The sequence below is a fragment of the Physeter macrocephalus genome, chromosome 4 (genome assembly GCF_002837175.3).
Source record: "Physeter macrocephalus isolate SW-GA chromosome 4, ASM283717v5, whole genome shotgun sequence".
NCBI classification, from domain to species: domain Eukaryota; kingdom Metazoa; phylum Chordata; class Mammalia; order Artiodactyla; family Physeteridae; genus Physeter; species Physeter macrocephalus.
In genome coordinates, this window is record NC_041217.1 from 25,019,761 (window position 1) to 25,039,017 (window position 19,257).

Here is a 19,257-nt window from a genome sequence, read left to right on the forward strand (position 1 = left end):
GATCTGGCTCCAACATACTGGTTAAAACCCAGAGGCAAAGAGAACAGAGTAACTGGAACCTTATGTCCTTACATGGATGCAACGTCTTATAGCCCAGAAATAAAAAGTATCAAAAACATCCAGGATTCTAGAGTACAGGGACTAGAGACATTCATGAAAGGTATGTAGACGCAGAACAGGGACAACTGGGATTCTCAAGGGATGGAAACACTTAAGTAGTATAAAGAATCTCAGCTGTGCAGGCCAGTCAAGAAATATTCAATTACTGAAGCACCAAGAGCCAGGTACACTGACTTTTGTTGATGTTTTCTTTTTGTTAGTATTTAAAGATGGTTTTGAGATGGTAAACGAGAGACACTCATTTACTTCTCTCTCACTCTCAATCTCATGAAATTACAGAAAATATTTGTTGTTCAAAGGAATAAAATTACAACACTGGAAAATAAGAAGAATAACATCAACGAATCAGATATTTTAAAGAATTCCTGAAATCTAGGATGAATAAAATGGGATTAGATAGAGACAAGAATGGAGAAACCACAGCCCAAATTACATTACAGAAGAAAATTAAGGCACAGGTAAGAGCAATGACATAGGGAGTTAAAGCTCAAAATTAATGAACTCAAAGATTAAAGACAGCTCATAAAGAAACTGTCAGCGTATATTCCAAATGTTTGCATTTTTGCCAGAAGATATAATTGTATACTTTAAAAGGAATAAAATAATAAATGAAAAGGAAAGTATCAGAAACCACAAGGTAATTTGGTAAGGTAGCTGGTAACCGAAGTAATATTAAAGAACTAGTATATATAAAATAATAGCTTTCATATTTTCCAAGAAAAAAATCAGAATATAATGGTAGTAAACTATCCCAACAACAGCAACAGAAGAAAAAATACCTAGTAAATGAGCCAAAAGTTTAGGAAAACTGCCCATCTTTCTTCTCAAAAATTATAAATCATATTGTAATCCCAAAGAAGACTGGGTATCAATTCTCCTTTAATTAATCTGTAAATTTAACAATATCCCAATGAAAATAACACTTTTTTTAAGTAGACAAGTTGAGTCTAAAATTCATATAGAAAAATAAACACTTCTATTTTTGGTGGTATGTAAGGTTAGATACTTTGAATGACCTTTCTAAACATAGTAAATATGAAAAACTATTAAAATCACCTTTTAAACATATTTCAGAACTAGGATGAAAGAAACTGGTATAGCATCAAAACTAAGTGCATCTAAGAATACTAAAAAACAAGCAAGCATAGCTGGCTTTCACCATGAAGGTTTCTGCCAAACTATGGAGATTGAATTTTCATGTTGGTAACTGTAAAGCAGGTAGGAACAGGAAATAAAGACCAGACAGCACACAACATAGATAATCTAACAGAAAGCCATACATGTAAAAAATATCTCCTAAGACTAATAAATGGATTTAAAATGGTCACAGGATACAAGGTCCATATACAAAAAGATCTACTGCATCCTGATATACTAATAAATGGTAAATGTTCCATGTGTTCGTCAGCTGTTGAGCATAGTGTACTATGTCAATTAAGTTGTCTATTAATTGTTGTTCACATCTTTTATTCCTTACTGATTTTTGTCTACTTGTATCAGCTATGAAAACTGTGTTAAAATTTCCTACTATGAAATTGATATGTCTATCCTTTTAGTTCTGTCCATTTTTGCTCTATATACATAAAAACTGTCAATTAGACAATACAAAGTTATAATGGATGTAGTATAATAAAAATAAATATTTTGCCTTTGTCCCTAGATCTTGGCACACTGCTCCTAAAACCCTTAGAATTTGTGGAGTTATAATATTCTTTTGTATGTTAAGGAGATGAGTGGTGGCCCTAGATAGTTCAGTGTGGGGGGATGGTTGCCAGAAAGACTACTCCATTATTAGAATCTTGGACTTTCATCCCCACCCCCAACATGCAGAGAAGGGGAGAGGGGCTAGAGATTGAGTTGTTAATGGCCAACGATTTCATCAATAATGCCTATGTAATGAAATCTCCATAAAAACCCCTAATTGAAGGGCTTCTGGGAGCTTCCAGGTTGCTGAGCACATCAAGGTGCTGGAACAGTGGCACACTCAGAAAGGGCATGGACGCTCCATACCTCTCCTTCCATACCTTACCCTATACATCTCTTCCATTTGGCTGTTCCTGAGTCGTATCTGTTACAATAAACCAGTAATATCAAGTAAACTTCTGGGAGAAGTTAAAGATGGCGGCATAGGAAGACACTGAACTCGCCTCCTCCCATTAACACAACAAACGTTCAGCTACATAAGGAGACGTTTTCCTCTGAAAAGGACCTGAGAACTAGATAAACAACACCTTGGCAACAAAAGATAAAAGAGACACATGGAGAGGGATAGGAGAGGCAGAGACATGGTTTTACTTTGGACACCAGCCCAGGAGCAGTTACCCACAGTTAGCAGGGATTCCAAAAATATAGAACTCTTCCTCAAGGAGTGAAGGTATTGAGTACTACATGAGGTACGCCAACCCTTGGGTCTGGCACAGGAAAGGTGACCCCCCAAAACATCTGATTTAGCAAATAAATGGGAATTAAATCCAGGAGAACCACAGAACCAAAGGGAAGGGAGAAGCCACTATTAAAGGGGTCACATACAGACCCACTCACCCTGAGATCCAGTGCAAAAGGAATGGTTTGGAAAGCACCTACACCATAAGCAAGGGAGACCCACTTACTAATCTTAAAGTAGCTGCCAGAGAGACATGAGCCAGCTGGAACATTCTCTGGGGACAGAAGCACTGGCATGCTTTGCAATAACATTCTAACTTGCTTATGATGGAGCTGATGAATGCCATTTTTGGTGTCCTCCCTCTAGCCTGTTAGCACCAGGAGGGATGCCCTACCTACGCCATGCCACAACCTGGTCAGGTGAGCACCTTGAACCCCCACTTACCACACACACCAGCCACACTACAATGGGGCTGGACGAGCACCCTGCACCCAGCCCACCCTATGCAGCAGCTGAGCCAGGCAAAGGCAACACACCCTGCCCTGCCTGCAGAGCAGCCACAGCTCTGCCACAGCCATCAGGTGTATGCACCCCACACGAGTGCCATCCCTTGAGCGCCTAGCACTGATAGCCAGGGGAAATGGCACTTCTGGGCCTCATGGGTCATCTCCTACACAAGACCACTCTTTCGAAACTGGAAAAGTAGCTGTTTCACCCCATATGTGAAGACAAACATAGGCAAATGAGGCATTAAAATATGTCCCAAACTAACGAACAAGACAAATCTCCAGAGAAAGGCCTTAATGAAACAGAGATAAGCAACTTACACAACAGTTAGAAGTAATGCTGTAAACATGGCTCACTGAACTCGGGAGAAGAAAGAACACAGTGAGGACATCAACAAAGAGATACAGGGAATTCCCTGGCAGTCCAGTGGTTAGGACTTGGTACTTCCACTGCCAAGGCCTGGGTTCAATCCCTGGTCAGGGAACTAAAATCCCACAAACCGTGCAGCCAAAAAAAAAACCAAAACCAAAACAAAACAAAGAGATAGAAAATATAAGAAAGTACCAAACAGAAGTTATAACTGAACTGAAAAAATACTTGAGGGGTTCAAAATCAGACTGGATGAAGTAGAAGAATGAATCAGTGAGCTGAGACAAAGCAATGGAAATCACCCAGACAGAGCAGCAAAATGAAAAAAGAATTTTAAAAATTGAAGATACCTTAAGGGACCTCTGGAACAACATCAAGGTGAATAACATTTGCATTATAGGGGTCCCAGAAGGAAAAGAAAGAAAGAAAGGTCCAGAACAATTATTTTAAGAAATAATGGCTGGGGCTTCCCTGGTAGAGCAGTGGTTAAGAATCCGCCTGCCAATGCAGGGGACACGGGTTCGATCCCTGGTCCGGGAAGATCCCACATGCTGCGGAGCAACTAAGCTCATGCGATACAACTACTGACCCTGCGCTCTAGAGCCCGCAAGCCACAACTACTGACCCTGCATGCCACAACTACTGAAGCCCGCGCGCCTAGAGCCCGTGCTCCGCAACAAGAGAAGCCCACGCACCACAACGAAGAGTAGCCCCCACTCGACACAACTAGAGAAAGCCCGCACACAGCAACGAAGACCCAACACAGCCAAACAATAAATAAATACAATAAATAAATTTTAAAAAAAAAAAGAAAAGAAATAATGGCTGAACACTTCTCTATCTGGGGAAGGAAGCAGACATACAAGTTGAGGAAGCCCAGAGAGTTCCAAATAAGATGAACCCAAAGAGAACCACAGTGACACACATTATAATTAAAATGATAAAAGTTAAGGATAAAGAGAGAATCTTAAAAGCATAAAGAAAAAAACAATCTATTACATACAAGGGAAACCCCATGAAGCTATAAGCAGATTTTTCAGCAGAAATTTTACAGGCCACAGGGAGTAGCATGACTTATTCAAGTGCTAAAAGAAAAAAAAAAAATTCCAATCAAGAATTCTCTAGCCATCAAGGTTATCATTCAGAACTCAGCAAGAGTGGAGCTCATCACCACTACATCAGCCATACAAGAAATGCTAAAGTGACTTCTGTAAGCTGAAAAGAAAAGACACTAATTAATAATAAGAAAATATACAAAAGGGAAAAGGTAAATATATAGTAAAGGTAGTGGATAAATCACTTACAAAGCAAGTATGAAGGTTAAAAGACAAAATAGTAAAATTAAAAATACACTGATTAGTTAAGGAAAGCATAATATTAAAACATGGAAAAGGTGTTATCAAAAATATAAAAGATGACAGAGAATAATTTAAAACTTTTGAAAAAGTTACTATCAACTTAAAAAAGATTACTGTATACTTAAGATGCTGTATGTGAACCTCACAGTAACCACACACACACACACACACACACACACACACACACACAAACTTATAGTAAACATACAAAAGAAAATGAGAAAGGAATCTAAATATAACACTAAAAAAAGCCAGCAAACAAGAGAGAAAGAGAGGAAGAAAGAACAGAGAGGAGCTACAAAAACAGCCAGAAAACCACTAACAAAATGGCAATAAGTAAATACCAATCAATAAATTTAAATGCAAATAGACTAAATTCACAAATCAAAAATCATACACAGTGGCTGAATGGATAAAAAGAAGACCCATCTACATGCTGCCTATGAGAGACTCAATTCAAAAGTAAGAATACACACAGACTGTATGTGAAGGGATAGAAAAATATATTCCATGCAAATGGAAATGGAAAGAGGTGGTGTAGCTATATTCATATCAGACAAAACAGACTTTAAAACAAAGACTTATAAAAGACAAGGGCCCTACATAATGATAAAGGTTTCAATCCACCAAGAAGACATTTATAGAAATATATGCACCCAACATAGGAGCATGAAAAATATATAAAGCAAATATTAACAGACCTAAGGGGGAAAAAGTGAAAGCAATACAATAATAGTAGGGGACTTTAACACCCCACTTACAGCAATGGACATATCATCTAGACAGAAAATTCAGTGAGGAAACACTGGTCTTAAATGACACATTATACCAGATGGAGTTAATAGATATATAGAGGATACACCATCCAAAAGCAGCAGAATACACATTCTCCTCAAGTATACATGTAACATTCTCTCTCACATGCATAGATCACATGTTAAGCCACAAAACAAGTATCAATAAATTCAAAAAAAAATTGAAATCATATCAATGTCTTTTCTGACCACAATGGTATGAAACGACATCAATTACAAGAAGAAAACTGAAAAAAAACCCCCACAAAAACATGGAGATTAAACAAAATGCTACTGAACAGCCAATGGGTCACTGAAGAAATCAAAGGAGAAATCAAAAAATACCTAGGGACAAATGAAAACACAAATAAAATGTACCGAAATCTATGGGATGAAGCAAAAGCAGTCATAAGAGGGAAGTTCATAGGAATACAGGCCTGTCTCAAGACATAAAATAAAATCTCAAATAAACAATCTAATTTTACACCTGAAGGAACTAGGGGAAAAAAACACAAAACAGAACAAACAAAGCCCAAAGTTAGCAGAAGGAAGGAAATACTAAATGTAAGAAAATGAATAAATAAAACTGAGATTAAAAAAACAATAGAAGAGCTCAATGAAACCAAGAGCTGGTTCTTTGAGAAGATTAGAAAAAAAAAAAAAATCAATAAGCCTCTAGCTAGACTAACCAAGGAAAAAAGAGGGCTCAAAAACATAAAATCAGGGGCTTCCCTGGTGGCGCAGTGGTTGCGCGTCCGCCTGCCGATGCAGGGGAACCGGGTTCGCGCCCCGGTCTGGGAGGATCCCACATGCCGCGGAGTGGCTGGGCCCGTGAGCCATGGCCGCTGAGCCTGCGCGTCCGGAGCCTGTGCTCCGCAACGGGAGAGGCCACAGCAGACGGAGGCCCGCATACCACAAAAAAACAAAAACAAAAACAAAAAAACCCCATAAAATCAGAAATGAAAGAGGTAAGTTAAAACTGATACCACAGAAATACAGAGGATCATAAGAGAACATCAGGAACACATATACACCAACAAACTGGACAACCTAGAAGAGATAAATTTCCAGAAATATACAATCTACCAATACTGAAAATTTTAAAAAAAGAAAATCTGACTAGACCGATCACTAGTAACAAAATTGAATCAGTGATAAAAACACTCCCAATAAACAAATATCCAGAACTAAATCGACTGACTGGTGAATTATTCCAAATGTTCAAGGAACAGTTAATGCCTGTTTTTCTAAAACTCTTCCAAAAAACTGAAGAGGAGGGAATGCTTCCAAACACTTTTAATGAAGCCAGCATTACCCTGATACAGAACCAGACAAGGACAGGAAGGAAGGAAAGAAGGAAGGAAGGAAGAAAGGAAGGGATGGAAGGAGGGAGGGAGGTTGGGAGGGAGTGAGGAAGGGAGGGAAAGAGAGAGAGAGAAAGAAAGAGAGGGAGGGAGGGAGGAAGGAAAAAAAAATTACAGGCCAATATCCATGATTAACACAGATGTAAAATTCTCAATAAAATATTAGCAAACTGAATTCAACAATACATTAAAAGGATCATACACCATGAACAAGTGGGATTTATCCCAGGGATGCAAGGATGGTTCAACATCTGCAAATCAAACAATGTGACACACCACATTAACAAAATAAAAGATAAAAATCATATAATCATCTCAATAAATGCAGGAAAAGCATTTGATATTATTCAACATCCATTTATGATAAAAATTCTCAACAAGTACGCACAGAGGGAATGTACCTCAACATAATAAAGGCAACATACGACAAACCCACATCATACAATTCAACGGTGAAAAGCTGAAAGTGTTTCCTCTAACAGGAACAAGACAAGGATGCCCACTCTCACCATTTCTATTCAACACAGCATTGGAAATCCTAGCCACAGCAATCAGACAAGAAAAAGAAATAAAAGGACTCACAACTGGAAAGAAGTGAAACTGTTTGTAGAAGTGCAAATATATATATAGAAAACCCTATATATAGAAAACCCTAAAGACTCCATCAAAAAACTAATAAGTGAATTAAGCTAAGTCGTAGGATACAAAATCAATACACAGAAATCCATGGCATTTCTATACACTAATAGAGAACTATCAGAAAGAAAAATTAAGAAAACAATCCCATTTACCACTGCATCAAAAGAATACCTAGGAATAAATTTAACCAAGGAGGTGAAAGACCTATACACTAAAAACTATAAGACACTGATGAAAGAAACTGAAGAAGATACTAATAAATAAAAAGCTATTCAGTGCTCATGGACTGTAAGAATTAGTATTGTTAAAATGTCCATACTACCCAAAGCAATCTACAGATTCAATGCAATCCCTATCAAAATTCCAATGGCATGTTTCACAGAACCAGAACAAATAATTCTAAGATTTGTATGGAACAACAAAAGATCTGGAACACCCAAAACAATCTTGAAAAAAACAAAGCTGGCATATACCCTGAGAAAACCATAATTCAAAAAGAGTCATGTACCACAATGTTCACTGCAGCTCTATTTACAATAGCCAGGACATGGAAGCAACCTAAGTGTCCATCAACAGCTGAATGGATAAAGAAGATGTGGCATATATATACAATGGAATATTACTCAGCCATAAAAAGAAACGAAATTGAGTTATTTGTAGTGAGGTGGATGGACCTAGAGTCTGTCATACAGAGTGAAGTAAGTCAGAAAGAGAAAGACAAATACCGGAAGGGAGACACAAGAGGGAAGAGACATGGGGATATATGTATATGTATAACTGATTCACTTTGTTATAAAGCAGAAACTAACACACCATTGTAAAGCAATTATACTCCAATAAAGATGTTTAAAAAGAAAGCTGGAGGTATCATGCTTCTTGGTTTCAAACTATACTACAAAGCTATAGTTATCAAAACAGTATGGTGTTGACAAAAAACAGACACAGAGCTCAATGGAAAAGAACTGAGATTCCAGAAATAAATCCACACATATATAGGTAATTAATTCACAACAAAGGAGCAAAGAACATACAATGGAGAAAGAACAACCTCTTCAATAAACGGTGTTGGGAAAACTGGACAGCCATGTGCAAAAGAATAAAATTAGACCACCATCTTACATCATACACAAAAACTAACTCAAAATAGATTAAAGAATTGAATGTAAGACTTGAAACCATAAAATTCCTAGAAGAAAACATAGGCAGTAACCTCACTGAAATCAGCCTTAGCAATGTTTTTGTGGATCTGACTCCAAGGCAAGGGAAACAATAGCAAAAATAACCAAATGGGACTACATCAAACTAAAAAGTTTCTGCACAGCAAAGGGAAACATCACCAAATCGAAAAGGCAACCTACTGAGTGGGAGAGTATATTTGCAAATCTTTTGTGTCTGATAAGGAGGTAATACCTAAAATATATAAAGAACTCATAAAACTCAACCACAACAACAAAAACCCAAAGAACCCATTTTAAAAATGAGCAGAGAAGCTGTTTTCCAAAGAAGACAAACAGATGGCCAACAGACACATGAAAAGATGTTCAACATCACTAATTATTAAAGAAATGCAAGTCAAAACTGCAATGAGATATTACTTCACACCTATTGTAACAGCTATCATAAAAAAGACAAAAAATAGCAAGTGTTGGAAAGAATGTGAAGAAAAGAGAACACTCGCACACTGTTGGTGGGATTGTAAATTTGGTGGTCTCACTTTATTCTTTTGCACATGGCTGTCCAGTTTTCCCAACACTGTGTCATACCACTGGTTGGTATGAGAAAAAGAAAAACCAACTGGTGCAGCCACTATGGAAAACAGTGTGAAGACTCTTCGAAAAGTTAAGGATAGAACTACCATGTGATCCAGCTATTCCACTTCTGGGTATTTAGCCAAAGAATATAAAAACACTAAATCAAAAAGATCTATGCACCCCAATGCTCACTGCAACATTATTTACAATATCCAAGATATGGACAACTTCAGTGTACATCAGTGGATGAATAGATAAAGATGGGGTATATATATACAATGGAATACTACTCAGCCATAAGAATAAAATCTTGCTATTTGCAACAACACGGATGACTCTAGAGGCTACGTGAAATTAGTCAGAAGGAAAAAGACAAATACTGTATGATTTCACTCATACGTGGAATCTAAAAAAACAAAACAAACAAAAGAAAAACAAACTTATCAATACAGAGAAAAGATCAGTGGTTACCAGAGGCAAAGGGGGTTGGTGGGGTAGGCAAAAGTGGTGAAGGGGTCAATTGTATGGTGACAGATGGTAATGAGACATTTAGGGAGTAATTACTTTGTAGCATATACAGATGTCAAACTATAATGTTGTACACCTGAAACATATATTAATAAAAAATATTTTAAGTATATTTCCTGAGTTCTATGAGTCCTCCTGGCAAATTATTGAACTTGAGGAAGGAGTTATAGGAGCCCTCAATTTATAGCTGGTTGGTCAGAAGTACGGGTGGCCTGGGACTTGCAAATGGCTTCTGAAGTGGGGGCAGTCTTGTCGGATCTCATGCTAACCCCAGGCAGATAATATCAGAATTCCACTGAACTGTCGGATGCCCAGATGGTGACCAGAGTTGGAGAACTGGTTGGTATGAGAAAAAGAAAAACCACACATTTGTTTTCAGTGTTGTGAGTAAAACAGTTCAATGGGTATATGTATATTTTCCTGACACATGAATCTGTTAACATACGGCACTTCTTTCTTTATATGTGGTTAGATGGAGAAATACTTCTTGAATAGCCACATCACTTTGTTTTCATTTGTAACTTTTTAAAATTTGTACCTTTTCTATATTCTTATATTAAAGATGTATCTCTTCTAAACAGATATTCTTGAGTTTTACTTCTTTATCTCAGTGAACAATCTTTTTCTTTTACTTGGATTATTTACTCAGTTTATATTTTGTATAATTGCTTAAATGTTTAGGTGTATTAACATTTCTTATTTATCCTCTCTGCTCAATATTCTTTTTTATTTTCCATCACTTGATTTTTCTACCTCTATAGCTTATTAATTATACACTATACTACTTTTCTTTAAATGGCTGTCCTAAAGATTACATTTTATAATATCAATGTATTAAATTAGTATTCTTACCATCTGCAGATAATGATTAGATTTAGAACACATTAATTTCCCAATTTCCTACTCATTGTACTATTGTTGTTATGTAATCTAAGCCTACATACTTAACATATCCTACAAGACATTATTGTTATTGTTTTATATAGTCATCAAAAGACATTTATCCTTTCCGAAGCTCTGTGTTCCTTCCTACATTTCTGTGCTTCATCTGGGAGTATTTTCTTTCTGCCTGTTAAGATTCCCTTTAGGATTTTCTTTAATTTAAGTCTCCTGATGACAGATTCTCAGTTTTTTCTTTTTCTAAAAACAGATTCTTAATTTTTCTTTGTCTTCATTTTACCTTCATTTAAAAGAATTTTATTGCGACATAACTCATATACCATAAAAATTCACCCTTTAGAGTGTATAAATCCCTGGTTTTCAGTATGTTCACAGAGTTGTACAATCATCACCTCCATCTAATGCCAGAATATACCTATCACCCCAAAAAGAACCCCCACACCCAGAAGTAAGCATGCCCCACTCCCCCCTCCCACCACCTCCTGACAACAACTAATCTACTTTGTCTTTATGGATTTGCCTATTCTGGATATTTCACATAAATTGAGTCATACATGTCCTTTTACATCTGATTAATTTCACTTAGCATGCTTTCAAGGTTCATCCATGTTGTAGCATATATCAGTTGATTCCCTGTGTGGCTGAAGAATATCTCATTTTAAGGACATACCACAATTGTTTATCCATTCATCACTTGATGGGCATTTGGACTGTTTCCTTCGCTAATATGACTAAGGCTACTATGAAAGTTCATGTACAAGGTTTTGTATTTACATGTGTTTTCAATTCTCTTGGGCACGTATCTAGGAATAGAATTGCTGAACTGAATGGTTGTTTGTCAAAGCGGTTGTACCATTTTACATTCCCACCAGCAATGCACAAGAGTTCCAATCTTTCTACATTCTTGCAAACACTTATTACTGTCTTTTAATTATATTCACCTTAGTGGGTGAGAAGTGGTATCTCATTGTCATTTTGACTTGTATTTCCCTAATGACTAATATTGAGTACCTTTTCATGTGCTTATTGGTTATTTATATATCTTCTTTGGAGAAATTTCTATTGAAATCAGTTGTCAATTTTTTAGTTATTTGTGTTCTTATTGTTGAGTTATAAACATTCTTTATATATTTTGGGACAATAGACCCTTATCAGATATACAACTTGCAAATATTTTCTCCCATTCTGTGAAATGTCTCTTCAATTTTTTGACAGTGTTATTTGGAAGCACAAAAGTTTTTAATTTTGATGAAACCTAATTTATCTCTTTTTTCTTTGGTGCTTGTGATTTGGTGATTGTGATATATTTAAGAAACTACTGCCCAAACCAAGGTCAAAAAAGCTTACATCTATGTTTCCTTCTAAGAGTATCACAGTTTTAGCTCCTACATTTAAGTCTATGATCTGTTTTGAGTTAATTTTTATATGGCGTGAGGTAGAATCCAACTTCATTCTTTTGCCTTCATTTTAAAAAAATATTCGCTGGGTATAGAATCATAGATGACAAGTTTCCTTCTTCCAGCAGTTTTAAGATGCCATTTTCTATTATTTTCAACTTCCATCATTTCTGTTAAAAGGTGAATTGTCTTCTCATTGCTTATTGGAAGTTACATGTCCCTTTCCTCTAACTACTATTAAAATTGTATCTTTATCTATGGTTTTCAGAAGTTTTACAATTACGTGGCTGGATGCATTATGTGCCTAGATGTATTTATCCTGTCATGGAGTCAACAGAATTCTTGAATCTATGTACGGATTTGTTTTTAGTTAGCTCTGAAAAATTCTCTGCCATTATTCTCTTCAAATGTTGTTTTTGTCCCATTTTCTCTCTTTTATCTCCTTCTGGAAATATAAATACATACATGTTAATTTTTTTTTTACTATGTCTAATATCAATCCTAACTTATTTTTAAACTTTCCTTCCATTTTTTTTCCTCTCCATGCTTCAGCCTAGATATTTCCTACTGACCTATTTTCCAGTTCACCAATCTTCTCTTCAGTTTGCTGTGAAACCTATCAAGTTTTAATTTAAATCACTGTATGTTTCATTTCTACTACACTGATTACCTTAATCCAATCTGGGATTGATTTGATTAGAATTGAGTTGAGTTTTGTGAGGGCTGGCCTATTTCCATTTGTCCTTACACCAAATGGTGTAGCCTTTCAGGGGTTCCAATTAACTACCTGAGATATTTAACAGAGCCCTCCTCTTTATTGAGAACTGAACTCCAATTTTAGTTTCCCTTACCTGTGAGATTTCTGAAAATTCTAACTTCTCTGCCTCTAGACAACTGCCTCCAAGAGAAAGGTAAAGCTGAATGTTGGGGGTTCACCTCTCAAAAAACCTATTTCTGTGACTCTTAGCCCCTTGAGTCCTTAATCATTTCATAGCTCTTATGCCTTCAAATAAATGAATTTATATTTTCATCAAGGTTTTCTAGTTGTTTTCAGCAGAAGATTTGGTATGATACAAACAAGTGTGTTAGAACCAGAAGTTCTATGCAAATTATTTAGTATGTCAAATTTCTCAAAATATTCCACTGAATTTTGATTGGCATTCCACAAAACTTATAGATTAATTTAGGGAGAATTGACATCTTCAGAAATATTTTGTTCCGTATTTGAACATGGTATATCTGTTTTTCAGGTCTTTTTATCATACATTTTAATAAGAGTTTTAGAATTTTCTCCATGTAGATCTTGTGCATTACTTGTCAGATTAAATTCTAGAAACTTGATTTTCTTTTATTATTGTGAATGGTATCTTATATCATCTCTTCTAGCTAATTATTTTGAGTACAAAGGAATTCTGATTTTCAAAAAACAATCTTTTAAGAAATACTAAATTATCTTATTAATACATATAGTTTGTCTATTTCCCCTACAGATTTTTATATAGGTGATCTATAAACACTTACAGATTTATCTCTTCTCTTCCAATCCCATTAACTCATTTCTATTTATTTTCTTAATGCACTGGCCAGGAACTCCAGTAACATAAAAAACACTGTTAACTATCTTTGTCTTATTCCTGATCTTAAATGGAATGCATGTAAAGTTTTTCCATTAATGTCTGCTTTAGGTTTTTGGGCACATATCCTTCATCAAATTAAAGACATTCTCTTTTATTATTTCTTTATCCTTCATCAAATTAAAGACATTCTCTTTTATTATTTCTTAATAGATGTATATTAAATTTATGCTTTTTCTGAAATTGAACAAATCATGTACCATGTACCCAACAATTTTTAAATATGTTAACTTTTTTAAAGAACTAATTTTGGGTTTTGATAATATCTACTCTCTAACAGATTTCTGGCCTTATTATTTCCTTCCTTTTTGTTTACTATAGCTCTTTTTCCAACTTCTGAATTAATATTTGTCTCATTAGTTACTGTATTAGTTTGCTAGGGCTGCTGTACTGAAGTATCACCGACTGGGTGGCTCAAACAACAGAAATGTATTTGTTCTCACAGTTCTATAGACGAAGTCCAAGATCAAGGTATCAGCAGGATTGGTTCCTTCTGAGAATCATGAAGGAAGGATCTGTTCCAGGCCTCTCTCTCTGGCTGGAGATGGACAACTTCTCCCCTATGTCTTTACGTCACCTTCCCTCTGTCCATGCCTATGTCCAAATTTCCCCTTCTTATAAAGACACCAATTATATTAGATTAGGGCCCACCCTACTGACCTCATTTTAACTTAACTCCATAAAGACACTATTTCCAAATTACTGTCACAGTTTGAAGTACTGGAGGATAGGACTTCAGTATATCCATTTTTTTTTGAGGGGGTGGGGAAGGAGACACAGTTCAGCCCATACCAATTACCAAAGTTTCTTACTTCCTGGTAAATATAAGTTATAAATCTCACTTTAAGTATCTCACAAACTTTGAAGTGCAGCATTTCCATTAATATCTAATTATTTTATAATTCCTCTTATGATCAATGCTTGTAAGTGTGCAAGCATTTGAGTCATTTTTAGCTATCTGACTGATATTTATTGTATTTTATTAAGGTCAGAGATTATGGTCTGCATAATGATGATTTTTTGGAAGTTACTGAAGCACCCTTTGTAGCCTAGAACATGTAAATTTTAAGAAGGATCTGTATGTGCTAGAAAAAAAATGTGTAATTCTCTGCTGGATGGAGAATTCTAACTATATCTATTAGGTTCAGCGTGACAATCATGTCATTAAAATATTTTATATCTTGTCCAAGTGGCAACATGGTGGACTCGGGTTCCAGACACCAGATACTGAGATTAGACATGGCAACTCCAGGCTTAGGGTCTCCACAACTTCAGTAAATCCAGGATCCAGATGCCAAAGTGTGGTGGGCCCTAGCCATCCTTTTCTGCCTGATGGTGCTGCCTAGTATCCCAAGCAGACCCTATATTGTACCCCTGCAGATGAACTGTTCAGCCTCCATAATGGGGATATGAACTGAATGGGCTTTTTAAGGATTTCCTGGATAGATCCAAGCTGCCTCAGAGAGTACAGTTTGCTAAGAAAATGGATATGCCAAAATCATTTTGCTACTGAGGAATAGTGGCTAAACTGTCTAAACATTAAAAAGACATTACCAACAGTCCTGCATTTCTTCCTGGGCATTTGGGGCCATAAAAACCATTTTTGATCAGATCTGTATTGACACCAATAGGAATGCCCCCACAGAGATGCCTGCTGAAAACCTGCTCATCTACTGCGAAGTATGGGGATGGCTGTATGGGGGCTTTCCCTCTGGAGCCTGGAATTTCTGGACCAAGAAAGGTCTCTGGTGGCCTTTATGATGCCCATGTAGGCTGTAGGCCCTATTCTATCCCGCAATGTGAGCACCATTTCAATGGCTCTCAGCTACCAGGTGATGGAGGTGAAGAGACACTCCCAAGTGCAGCAAGACCTGTGAGGCTGGCTATCCTACAAAGATAACAAGCACTACAGCTGCAGTTTCTACGATGTCCCTGAAGATCACAGCTGATATTTACAAGAATGGCCCAGTAGAGGGAACCTTCCCTGTGTATGCCAACTTCCTGCATGTCACAAATGAAATGAAGGGAGGCCACGCCATCTGCATCCTGGACTGGAGTACAGAATGCCACCCCCTAATGGCTGGCTGTCAACTCTAGAAAACTGAGCAGAGTGACAATTTCTTCTTCAAATTCTCTAAGGAAAGGACTACGGTGGAATCAAATCAGAGATCGTGGACAGAATCTCATGTACTGATCAATACCAGAAAAAAAGTTAAGCCTACTGAGGCCTATCCAGCCAGCCCTGCACAAACTGTTTTTGTTTTTGCTTTTAATATGGCAGGTTGGGTTAAGGTGGATATGAGGGTGGAAATTCCTTTTATTTTTTCAGTTCAGATAGGACTGAAGAATTTAGACGGTGGCTATGACAAGACTAGACTAGGCCAAACCTGTGTATACGATTTGAATTGATCCTTTCTGGGTTAAAAAGAGCTCTCTTACACAGAAAATAACTCCAAACCCTGGCTACATGTCAGCCTCATCAGTGGACTGATCCTTACTGCTGACAAGGCAGAGCGCCCTTTAAATTTCCTAATAAGGACTTTCACAGAGACTGGTTCTTCATAGTGTCTGCTGCTCCAAAGTCTGCTACAACCAACCTCCAAACCTTCCCCAACCAATATCTACAGGGAGCAAAACTGAGAGAGAACGTGAACGGTTTAAATGAACAACTGAATTCCTAACAAGGATTTAAATTCCCTCACATATTCACTACCTCTTCCCAAGTAGTTATTTTTGAGGTTTGGAATAAGTTAAGAGGAGAAATGGTAGACAGCCCTTTAAAATGAAGAAAACCACTTTTTCCTGTGGTCCCTAAATCTGTTGAATTTCCAGTGTTGCATACCCTCTCTGTTCTTTTCTGTAGCATGATTTTTTTTTTTTTTTTACCAGAAGCTTTATTTGCAATGAACCTGGGCTGATTTTCTAACACTGGCTAGAACTGCTGTGCTAGTTGCAGAGTATAAATCCCAACAGAAATAGCTTAAAACAAAACTAGGTGGTCCCCACTAGGTACAGATTTAACTGACCTCTAATTCCCTTGGTGAAACTAGTTTGGGAGAAACCAGTTTTTATCAGTTTTTAAAATCACTGCTCTACCAAATGTTTTAACACAGAATGGAATAATTATGCCATTAAAAAGTCCCACCTTCAAAAAATAAACACCTTCAAAAAATAAAAGTCTTGATTTTTTTCATCTGCTTAACTTGCCAATTTCTGAGGAGAGTTAAAAGCTCTATCTTCAACTGTTGAAAGTTCTTGTATTCCCCTATGCAAATTCTATCAGTTGTTACTTTATATATTTTAAAGCTAATTTGTTAGATGAACATGTATTCCACGATTACTATAGCTTCTTTAATTTATAACACTTGTAATTGATTAGAACATAGATAAAGAAAATAAAACAAATGTAGAGTTAAACACAATTATAAACTGAACAAAATAGAACTAAAACTGAGATCAAGAAATAGAACATTGGAGCAACACTGAAACCCCCCCATGTGCCCCACCTGACCACAACTTCCACCTTCCAGCTAGAGATAACCATTACCCTGACTTTTGTGATAAAATCAAATCATATGCATTTTTTCCTTATGTTGCCTCCTTCACTCAACATATAGTTAGATTTTAGAAACAAGATTATTCTAGCCTCATAAAATGAGTTGGGCAGTGGTCCCTCTTTTTCTGTTATCTGAGGAAGCTTAAATTTAGAATTGCTTCTTCCTTAAATGATTCACAGAACATGCAAATTAATACATCCCAACCTGGAAGACTTTTTTAATGATTTTTAAAATAGATGATACACTTACATGTTTCAGAAGTCAAAACAAAATAAAAAGGTTTCCACCTAGAAGTGTCACTCACACTCTACATGTACCCCATTCCCTCCTGTCCCTTTAAAATGTTACTTTATGAAAATACAAGTAAGAATTATAATATTTCTACCTTTTTTTAACAAAAGATAGCGTACTATATATCAGATTGGCCAAAAAGTTCAATGGGAATGTTAGAGAAAAACCCCAACAAACTTTTTGGCCAACCCAATATATTCGCCTGCATCTGATTTTTTCACTTTACAATGTATCCTGGAGATTTCTCCACAGAAGTACAGTGAACTTTTTTTTATTGCAGCTACACAGTATTAGATACACCATAACTTAGTCAACCCATTGATGGGTACTTGTGTTGCATTTATTTTATTTTCTTAATATTTATTTATTTATTTATTTTGGCTGTACCGGGTCTTAGACGCGGCACACAGGATCTTAGCTGCAGCATGCAGGATCTAGTTCCCCGACCAGGGATCAAACCCGGGGCCCTGCATTCGGAACACGCAGTCTTACTCACTGGACCACCAGGGAAGTCTCTATTTTATTTTTTATACTTGAACATTTGATACATTTGTACTTTCTCCTAATATATGGTATGAATTTTAACTGGATCCACAAATGGACTTTTCCAATTGGCTACCCAGTTGTCTCAAAGATCTAAGTTTCTACCTTGAGAAGCTAGAAGAACATGAATAAATTAAATCCGAGGAAGTATTGATAGAAGGAAGGAAATAACAAAGATTTAAAAACTGCTTAACTTTTTAAAAAAAAATTTAAGTAAAAAGAAGACAAAAATATAGACAATCCACAAAGCCAAAGTAGCTTTGTACAATAATTAACAACACTGAAAAACCTCTACGTGACTGATCAAGAGAAATAAAACATAAATTATAAATATCCACAATGAAAGGGATTATCACCTTGTATTCCACAGACATCAAAAAAATAACAGAGATATTATGAACAACCTTATACATTTGAAAATTTAAATGAAATACACAAATTCCATGAAACACAAAACTTACTGAAGCTGACAAAAGATGAAATAGAAAATCTTAATAGCTCTATAACCACCAAGAAGTTAAATTAGTAGGATTAAATGCCCCACAAAGAAAAACCCAAGTCCAGATGGCATCACTGCTAAATTTTATCAAACATTTAAGGAAATAAATAAATAAATATAAATAAATAAATATACACAATTTTTTTCAGAAAAAGAGTAAACACTCCCCAATTCATTTTATAAGTCCAGCATAACCCTGATGTCAATATTTGACACAGACATGATAAAAAAAAGAAAATTATAGGTCAACATTCCCCATGAATATAGATACGAAAACAGTTAAAATATTAAGGAACTGAATAGAGCCATATCTCAAAAGGATAGTAAGTCATGACCAAATGGAGTTTATCCCAGGGATTAGTTTAATATTTGAAAATCAATCTATATAACACCAAAGGCATAATTCATGAAAGAAATAATTGACATATCTGATAAAGACATATCTGATAAAGACATATCTGATAAAGGACTGTTATCTAAAATACATGAAACAAAACACTTAAAATTCAACAATAAGAAAACAAACTATTCCATTAAAACATGAGTTAAAGATCTAATATACACCTTACCAAAGAAGATATACAGATGGCAAATAAGCATATGAAAAGATGCTCAACATCATC

The 19,257-nt window shown here is 36.1% G+C and overlaps 1 protein-coding gene and 1 pseudogene across 16 annotated transcripts in view; one reads left to right on the top strand and one right to left on the bottom strand.

Moving 5' to 3' along the window:
• CDC42BPA (CDC42 binding protein kinase alpha) overlaps nt 1-19,257 on the bottom strand; it is a 306,437-nt gene that overhangs the window by 230,298 nt on the left and 56,882 nt on the right. The window lies entirely within an intron of this gene.
• LOC112066682 (cathepsin B-like) lies at nt 14,445-15,960 on the top strand (annotated as a pseudogene).